Genomic DNA, 10,272 nt, shown 5'->3' on the forward strand with positions numbered 1-10,272 from the left:
TTATGACAATGGCCCTGAGAATCTCCATCAGGGTTTTGAAACTAGCAGTAAATTGATAGGATTCACACCCTGACCAATTATATATGCTTATACCTGTAAACTAAACAACAGCACTGAGGATAGCAATGTGTAATACTAGGGTCATGCTTGCAATGCCTGTCGTTTCTGTCTTCTAAATGTATACTACTTCTTATGTCATATCAATTATTGCTATACTCTCTGAAGTAAATGTTTTTTATTATAAAAAAGGGTAATATAAGAAAACAAGAGACAAGAAAATATGTCATAGAACTGTCCAGCTACAATGTTGTATATGGTTAAATTTCTAAATTTATATTTAGATATGTGTAATTGTTCATTTTTATTTTATTATTTATTTCATTTTTTATTTTTTCACATTCTATAGGGATTTGAAGTTTAGCATATCAACAATTGATGTAAAATATCTGTTCCATGTTATGTCTAAGGCATTTGATATTCATACAGGTAGTGATGTTAAGCTCATCTGCTGCTGTTATAGGGTAATAATGTCATTAAGCTTCTCTTCTGGAGGGTTAACAACTTAAGCTTGCAGACAAAAAAAATTTAAAAAAAAAGAAGGGCTATAAGTATAGCCAATATTTTGACCTTAGCCCTTCAAGGCCAGTGAGCTCTCAGAACCTGTACTGTAACATCCTATAACTCAGTCATCCCAAATTTTCTTTTTCTTTCTTTTTTTTTCAATTTGGAAGCAGATACTTTATTAACTGACCAAATCACAAAAACAGCATGGTAGATACCTTAGTTCATCCTTCTAATAAGCCTGTTGATCTGATCTTCCCTATTTCCTGCATCTCCACCTTCCACAAAATGGGTGGTCTTTTTCTTCATTCCACCTTGAGGAGATGATAACTTGAATGACCACAGGAAATTATTTGCCTCTTTGAAGCATTTTCCAACAGTATAGATCTCATGAATCAGATCCTCCATGCAGATGATTTCATATTTACCAAGAGATTGAGCAATCAATGAATTATCTGTCAAGGCAATTCGCTTCTTATTGATTTTGCCGTAGCCACGCTTGTATATTAGTTCGTTCACTGACTTCAGGTTTGGGTACCCCCATGCAATGTATGGCTCCACAATTCTCAGCATGTTAATTGAAGCCTTGTTGAGCTTAACGAAGGTACCACTGAAGATTTGGTGAAGGCGAAGAAGCTGCAACACCTTGCGGACCTTTGGGCTCACACCATTGATACCCCTGATCTGGATGACAAATGCCAGTTTGGGCTCTGCAGGGACATAGAAGTTGCCAGCTTTTCTCGCCATCCTAGCCATTCGGATCTCAGTTCTGTACATCTGTCTGTACTCCTTATAATAGTGCCTGGCTTTTTCATAGATGAGCTTCCTCCTCTCCTTGTGAAGCGTCTTCTGGGCAAACTTCTTTCTCAGGCGCTTTATCTTTAGCTCTGCAAAATGTTTTCGCTTTTTCATAAGAGTTTCTGGCACAGCAGGAGCCTTCTTCTTCTTCTCTTCTGCAACCTCCATGGTTCCAGCCAGAAAAAGCCCAAATTTTCTGATCAAGGAGATTATGGGGCCACAGAGGAAAGTGATCTAACAACAAATCAAAGATGTATAGTGGGCCTAAGGAGAGTTACTTAGGGACAAAACATTCTCTCAGTTTTTCACAGAAAGCAAATTTGTCAAGCAATTGACTTATACAGATGGCTGACACTTACAAAAGATCTACAAACTTTTGTACATGGTTTCAGGGCAAATCCTGAGGGGATCTGACTGACCTTGTCAAATACAAAAGTTACATTTTTTGTTATATAGGTTTTGCTTTATCTTGGTCTTAACCATCCAGCAGAAGTATAAACATGAGGTATAAGAAGTAAAGTCATATTAATATGCTGAGCTGTAAAAGGCTCAAGTCAACAACTTCTGACATTGCCAGTTCTGCAGATAACCCACTACTATTGCAAAGTACTGGAGTATATTGTATTATTTTTCTGAATATATGCACCTACAATATTCAAATGGCAATGGAATCTGACAAAAATAAACAAAAAAGGGGGATATAAATGAAGGTCCATTTTTTTAGAAAAAAAATAGAGAGATATAGATATACAGATACTTTCTCTTAGTTCAATGAGAAGAAAGATATGTGCTAAAAGTGTTTAGACAAGATATCATGTCTACATCTTGTACTGTTGTTTTTTTCTGTTTTCTTTTTTTGTGGCCTCAAGATACCTTCAGGGCATTTCTGGTTTGGCCTGAGTATCTGGGTTTGAACCACAGCATCCTGAGCCTGACTGCTTTGTTTAAGCAGGAACTTAAACAACTGAGCTAATGTGCAGTCCCCCTTGTACTCTGAATTACTACTATGAAGACAATATGCAATGTGTTAATTATTGTAACTGTCCTACTGACCTGCTTTGAAATTGTCTTATTGCTATTTCTTTCTCAATAAAATTAATAAAAAAAATAGCATCTGAGATGGCCATACAGTTCTCAGAGGAAGAAATACAAATTTAAAGTAAATACATGAAAAAAATGTTCAACATCATTGGTCATTTGAGAAATGTAAGTTAAAACAACACTGAGATTATATCTCACCCAAGTAAGAATGGATAGCATCAGGATTTCAGGTGCTTTAATCTGCTGAGCTACCTGGCTGAGAAATGTTGGAGGGGCTGTGGAGAAAAAGGAATCCTTCTGCACTGTTGGTGGGAGTGTAGATTGGTACAACCACTATGGAAATCAGTGTGGAGATTCCTTAAAAAGCTAAGACTGGAGATCCCATTCAAGTCAGCTATTGCCCTCCTGGGTGTTTTTCAAAAGACCTGAAAACTTCATATCACAGCCATATACATGCACCCAGGTTTATAGCAGCTCAGTTTGTCATATCTAAGTCCTGGAAACAACCCAGATGCCCATCAAGTGAAGAATGGATAAAGAAGATGTGGTATTTTTACACAATGGAGTATTGTTCAGCTACAAAAGAGGATAAATTTTAGTCTTTTGTCAGTAAATAGATGCAACTAGAAAACATTCTTAAGTGAAATAAAACAGAACTGCATGTGCAAACATCATATTGTCTCTTTAATGTGAGAACCTGAAAGAGAAAAATGGAATATTAAGGGTACAATAGATACTAGGAAAAGAGAATGAATTTATTCAAGGGGAGTTACTGAGTTGAGGAGAGGGACAGAAGAGGGAGTGGAAGAAGGAGATTTACTTATGCAAGTAAGCAGGATGATTTGGACAACAGTACTGTGCATATCTGCTGCTCTGTGGAAATGAGCAGATAATAATTTGTTTTGTCTCCTTTTTTCAATTGTTTCTGCTATTTCTCCTCTTAATTTATTACTTATTATTATTATTTTTATGTATTTGGTACAGACTCTCCCTACACAGCTCAGATTCATAGTGATACTTCTGTTTTCAGCCTCCCTACCACTAGGATTAGAGGCATGTACCACTAAACCTGAACTCTGAGTCCAGCTCAGCATACCCTGTCCCTACCTGGGGGTGGGGACAATGTGGCATGTGGTGCCAGGGAGTGAACCTCGTCCTTGTGCTTGCCTAAGCAGGTACTTAGACAGCTGAGCTATCTCGTTGGCCCTCTTCTTAATTTCTGATACATTTTTCTTTTTTTCTTTCTTCTCCCAATTTTACGTGCATATATCTGGTAATATGAATAACTGGTTGGAAGACAACATTATGTATTATAACAAATACTATGAAATTCATATTTCTTTGTTGTGTGAAGTCCTGTATCAGTTGTAATTTTTTCTATTTTAATTCTATTTTGTACTCTAAAAAATAAAAAAAAAACAATTTAAAACTTGGGCTACAAAGCTGCTTTAGCTGAATTTTTAGAAACAATATCATTGATAAAGAAAATGGACATTATGTGAAGGAATCTTCAGCTTTATCTGGAAAAATAAATTTTAATATTACCAATAGGCTCATATTTGCATGTAAATAATATTGGTAATTGAATGTCTTTATAGTGAGACTTCATATATATTAATGAAAATGTTACTATCATAAAAAAGAAGCAGCAAATCCTCACCATTTGCAGCCTCAAAATTTCAAAAGTGAAAGACTGTTTTGGGGAGAAAGCCACAGAACACCATGTTTCAGAATGGTGGTGGCATAGAGAATTTGTTTCTCAGAACTGAATTCAGAGTATTCAGCAATCTAGGCACTTGAACCCTAGTCAAGAAAGAGGAAATGCTGGCTACTCCTTCAGCTGGCAGAAGATTTTTTAAAATGTATTTAGTGCAGGGCTTATAGGGTCTCACTACAGAAACTTGTAGTGATCCTCCTGTTTTTATCTTCCCAAGCAATGGAATTATAGCCATGCACCACCAGGCCCAGTCTCAGTTGCCATCTCAGTGCACCCTGGGGGTAGGGCTGGCACAGCACACCAAGGATTGAACTCTGGTCTCTGCATCTGCCTAAGCAGACACTTTAATCTGCTGAGCTATCTGGCTCGCCCTTGGCAGTAGATCTTGGCATCATCCACATCTCACTGGTTTTGATGTATACAGAATGCTAGAGTTCTTAGGTTAAGAAGGCTTCTACCTCAATTTCAGAAGGCCTGGGAATCCTGACAGTGTGCCTTTGAGAGGGCAGAGTATGAAGCTGTAAGCATGAAGCCAAAGGTGCTATGGAGACCCCAGAAATCTGGAAAAGCCAGAAACATGGATCATCTAAGGAAAGCTGCAAGGAGGGAGCCAAATGGGCCCAAAAGAGAAGCCATGGCTCTCTGAACTACAACCACCAGAAGTGCCATAGAAGTGGAGTTACATTTCCCAAAGTAAAAACACTAATTGTTTAGCACCGGGGCATTGACTTCTAGTGCTATTTTAGGTTTGCAACAAATTTGAATGAAAAGTGCATAGTTCCTATATACCTCTCCTACTTTGTATCCAGCTTCCTCAATTATCAGTATCCCATACTAGAATGGTTCATTTCTTGTACTCTATAGGCCTATATTGACATATCATTACTGCCCAATATCTTTAGCTCTTACACTAAGCTATTTTACCTTGGGCAAGCAGACAAGTTTTCAACAAGATCTTTTGCTATAGAAAAGTAGTAGATAAGGCAAAATGTGAAGGCCCACATTCATCAATTGATAAGCTTCTTCAACTACTCATATTTCTCATCCATCAGTCCCACTACTAACACCTCAACCAGACAGCTTCTTCTCTTTGCTAGCAGGAACAAAAAATTATAGGCAGATGTCATTCTGGTCTTCTAAATACATACTTCTAGTCATGACACACCAATTATTACCATACTGTCTCTCAAGTAAAAAATTTTTTTTTTCATTTTTTCAAAGAAGTGTAATAAATGAAAAAAAGACACAAGAAAAAGAGAAAAAATGTCACAGGTCTGTCCTATTACAATTCTGTATATGGTTAGATGTCTAAATTTCTGTGTAAAAATATGTAAATGCTTATTTCTAGTTTTTAAAAATTATTTTTCCTTCATATTCTGTAAGGACTTAAACTTCAATGTATCAATACTTGATGGAAAATACCTGTTCCATGATATGCCTAAGATATTTGATATTTAGACAGATAGTGAGGTTAAGCTCAGCAGCCTAGGTTATATGGTAATAACAATAAGCTTTTCTTCTGGAGAGTTAACAACCTAAGTTTGCAGACCAAAAATTAGAGAAAAAGGAGGGCCACAAGGAAAGCCAACATTTTGGCCCTAGCCTTGCAAGGTCAATTAAGACTGAGTACATATGAGAACTTGTGCTGTAACATAATGTAACTCAGTTGTGTCCCAAATTTTCTGATCAAGGAGATTATGGGGCCACAGAAGAAAGTGATTGATGATGTAGAAGGTGCCTAAAGAGAGTCATATGGAGAGAAAACATTCTCTCAGGCTTTCACAGAGAGCAAATTGGTCAAGCAATGGCTGTGACTCATCCTCATGGCTGACACTGACAAAGGATCTACAAAGTGCAATACAGGACTACAGGATAAATCCTGAGGGTACTTGACTGACCTTATCAGATACAAAATTACATTTCTTATTATATATGTTTTGCTTTATCTTGGTCTTAACCATCCTGTAGAAAAGTATAAAAATGAGTTATATAAATTAAAGCCATATTAATATGCTGAGCTGTAAAAGGCTCAAGTCAATAACTTCTGAGGATAACCCACTACTATTACAGACTGCTGGACAGTGTTGGATTGTTTTGCCGAATTCAAGCACATATAGTATTTTGATGCCAATAGAATATCCACCTCTGACAGAACTAAACAAAAAAAGGAATACAAAGGAAAGAACATTTTGTATTTGTATATACAAAATAGTTAAGATAGATATACAGCTACTTTCACTTAATTCAATGAGTAAGAAGAGGTGTGCTAACAGTGTTTGGACAGTATATCCTGTCTGCTTCTTGTATTATGGATAACCACTAAGAAAATAACAATGTACAATATATTGATTATTGAAACTGTCCTATTAATCAGCTTTGAAACTGTCTCATTCATATTTGTTTCTCAATAAAATAAAATTTAAAAAATTATAAGCAGAATACAGTAGTTAGCAAAGTCTAGAAATCTTGGCATAATTTAAGCTACCTCTATAAAAACAAAACAAAACAAAACAAAACACCCAAAGGAACTCTATTCTCCTAGGGTTAATCCAAACACAAGGGGTTTTTTTCGTTGTTGTTGTTTTGCTTGCTTTTTTGTTTAAACAGGCTAGAAAAGAAATATGCAGAGAAGTGATACCAGTTAGGTGCTCTCCAGACACCAGTTTGGGGCTCTCAGCAGCAGCTCTGTCTTAGTTGATGCAGGAGATGGAGGCCCCTGAGAGTCAATTAGCGAAAGAGGTCAGAGTTGAAGGAATAAAATGATTCCAGCAACTGCCAATTAAAAGTGAATGCATCCCACAGCACCAAAGGACAGTAACTAGAACTTTTGCATCAGCCAAGTTCTAGTATCAACTCCCAGAAGAGGAAAGATCAAAGGGAAGGAGTGCAGAAGGGTGGCTGAGGCACCCCACACTCTGCCAAGCTTCCACTTCCTATCCCAAGTGCATATACACCTGGCAATTAAGGTGCAAGTGATATTTCTTGATTAGGCACCTAGAAAGCCTGAGCACACTGTGAGAGATGGGACATGAGATACATATCTTACAGAGCTAGGTAGGGGCTGACAACACAACAGCCTCCCTACGAATGCAGTCACGCCTGTCCAGCCAGGTCACATAAGACTCACTGTTCTTTGTGTTGAACAATAAGCTTCCATGACTCCCCGCTCCTGCATCCCATACTTGAAAAACACCTAATAACTTTCAAAGCCTGTTCACAAACACTGCTTTGATCTTCACAAAGTCACTGTTTTTTCAGGTATGTAGTGGTGTTCCCATCTAGGAATTTAAAGATGTTCATGCTGATGTTTCAGATTTGCTTACAATCATAAGTACAATTTAAGCAATATCCATTATAATTATATTCACAGAATATCTCTGGAAGAAAATGGAATAGTTACTCCAGAAAAGTGAAAATAAATCTTTCTCTCTGTAGACTTTTTTTTTCTCTCTGTAGACTTAAAAAAAAAAACCCAAACTATTCTATTTTAGACCACTATATATAAAACTTCTTGAAATAAAATGAAAAGCTACAGTTTTGGAAGAGATAGCCATAATCCAGTTCTCTTTCTCACTATGCAATATCATCTCCCATGTAGGGGGAAAGCCACCACAGTTTTTTTCTCCTATATTTTTCCTTTTTTTTTTTTTTTTTTTGGACAGGGTCTTGCTATGTAGGGTCTTACAAGATAGCTTCAGATTCACAGTCATCCTCCTACCTCAGCCTCCCAAGTGTTAGGATTATAGTCACATGCCACCAGCCCTGGATCATGTGTCTTTCCACTTATGCTCCACTTCATCAACTCTATATACATTTGTATACAACTTTCTATGAAAATTTTCCTATGTTTACCTGGATAGATCCCAGGATCCCTAAGTGCCAGTTTAGGACTCTGCATCAGCTCTGCCTTATACACTGTTAAGCGAAAGTATACAAGCCTGCTCTGTGAATATCTGCCAGGAGCTGAGAATGTGCTGAAAAGCCAATCTGCTCAAAAATTGAAAGTATGTTGGCCCGGGGAGACAGCTCAGTAGAATAAGCACTTGCCTGGCAAGCACAAGGTCCTGAGTGCAATCCCTGGTAGCAAAAAAAGAAAAGAAAAGAAAGAGAAAGTATGTAAAGCACCTGCTTAGACAAGCGCAGGGACAGGAGCTCCATCCTCAGCATGCTGTGCTGGCTCCGCTCCTAGGGTGTGTTGAGATGGTGACAGAAACTGGGCGTGGTGGCACACATCTGTAATTCCGGTACTTGGGAGGCTGAAGACAGGAGGATCACTACAAGTCTGATCTGTGTAGTGAGACCCGGTAGACCTTGTACTAAATACATTTTTTAAAAAACAACTGAAAGTATGATTCTGGCTTTTAGGTAGAAAGATTCTAACAACATTATTTTCATTTGGGAAAATAAAAAATAATATCATTGTTTAAATATTTTAGAGCAAAATTAACACTTCATCATGAAGAATCAAGATTAGAGAAGGATAATGGTCTTCTTTAGTATAATCATTTTTATTTTTATTTTTATTTTACTTTGGCTGGCTCAGCCTGCCCTCAGGGTGGGGCTGGCATGGCATGTGGTGCCAGAGGTGGTCTCCTGCACCTGCATAAGCTTGCCTAAGCAGGTGCTTTAGACCACTGAGCTACCTCGCCAGTTTAATCATTTTTAGTACTTCTTTCTTAGCTATTGTGACAGTCTTTTTACTTTCCCTACAGCTGAAATATTGCTTTCTTCAATTGATTTTTCATTAATTAATAATAATCATAATAATAATATTAAACTAATTATTAGCAGAATCAGAAAATCATAACTATTGGTGTGTGTCAAATGGTTTTGTTTTTGAGGCCCAGGGTCTCTCACACACCCTAGGCAAGTCCTGTCCATCTCGCCACACCTCCAGCCCCTGTAGTTTATGGCAAAGGTAAAACAGGACACTAAAGAAGCAAGGACAATTTTAGCAAGTAATATGCTGGAGCAATGGGAGAAGCAGTCCAGCATGAATTGAAATGAACTCAGTACAGAGATGACTAGGGGTTCTAGAGGGAGAGTGAGGGGAGTGACAGGCATGCACTGAGTCAGAGAGGTGAAAAGGTACAAAAGCAGGGGGTTGTGCCACGTGAAAGCCATGCGGGTTAACGGGCACTAGCAAAGTCAGGCTCCTGTCCTCCGTGGAGAACGGGAGATTGATCTTCTCTTCAGGGGTTTGCAGGAACAAACAGTAAATTCTTCTGACACAGCCTCAGTTTTCTAAGGCAGGTACTTTTTAAAAGACTAGGGTTATCCTATGGAGGTGGCTCTGAGTGTTACAAAGGATTTCAGTGTTTTGTTCAAGACTTTATAAGCCGAGGTTGCAGAAAGAGCTCAGAGAAGCCTGGCTTGAGTTTGGTCAAGGGGAGAATTTTCTCACTTAGTTCTCTAAGATTTAGCATAAACAGCTTTACTACCTATCTTGCGGCACTCTTGTGGAATGAATGAGGAACACCCCAACACAGAGCAGGACAAGCAGAGATACAGCACTTAATCACTTTGGAATTGCAGCTGTGACACGGTTTATACTCTTTTTCAGGGGTTTGTGGGTTAGCTCAGTTGTTTAAAGTGCCTGCTTGGGCAAACCCAGTCAGGTACAGGGGACTGTGGTTCGATCCCCAGTTCCACAAGCCATGCCAGACTCACTCTTAAGGGAGCCTGAACTAGCAAAAAATAATTTTTTAAAAAAATTCATAAAAAATTCAAGTTCATACTCTTTTCCATTATGCTAACCAGATTTGATCTTCTACTGTTGCAGAGGTAAGCTATTATCAACAGCTTCATCCATCTCAAATACAAATCTGGTCAAGTAATTTCCCATTTTATTTTATTTTTTAAAATAATCAATACATTGTACATTGTTATCTTCTTAGTAGTTATCCATAGTATAAGAAGCAGAGATATCCTGTCCAAACACTATTAGTACACCTCTTTCTTCTCATTGAATTAGGTGAAAGCAGCTGTATATCTATCCTCACTATTCTGTATAGACAGATACAAAATAGTCCTTCCTTTGTATCCTCTTTTTTTGTTTAGCCCTGGCAGAGATGGGTATTCCATTGGCATCTAAATACTATAGGTACCTGAATTCAGCAAAACAATCCAACACAGTCCAGCAGTCCACAATAGTA

General features: G+C 37.9%; 1 pseudogene; it reads right to left on the reverse strand.

Moving 5' to 3' along the window:
* Positions 1 to 780: 780 nt before the first annotated feature.
* Positions 781 to 1,527, reverse strand: LOC105743934 (annotated as a pseudogene).
* Positions 1,528 to 10,272: the final 8,745 nt, after the last annotated feature.

Source organism: Octodon degus, unplaced genomic scaffold (genome assembly GCF_000260255.1).
Source record: "Octodon degus isolate 3935 unplaced genomic scaffold, OctDeg1.0 scaffold00189, whole genome shotgun sequence".
Lineage (NCBI taxonomy): Eukaryota > Metazoa > Chordata > Mammalia > Rodentia > Octodontidae > Octodon > Octodon degus.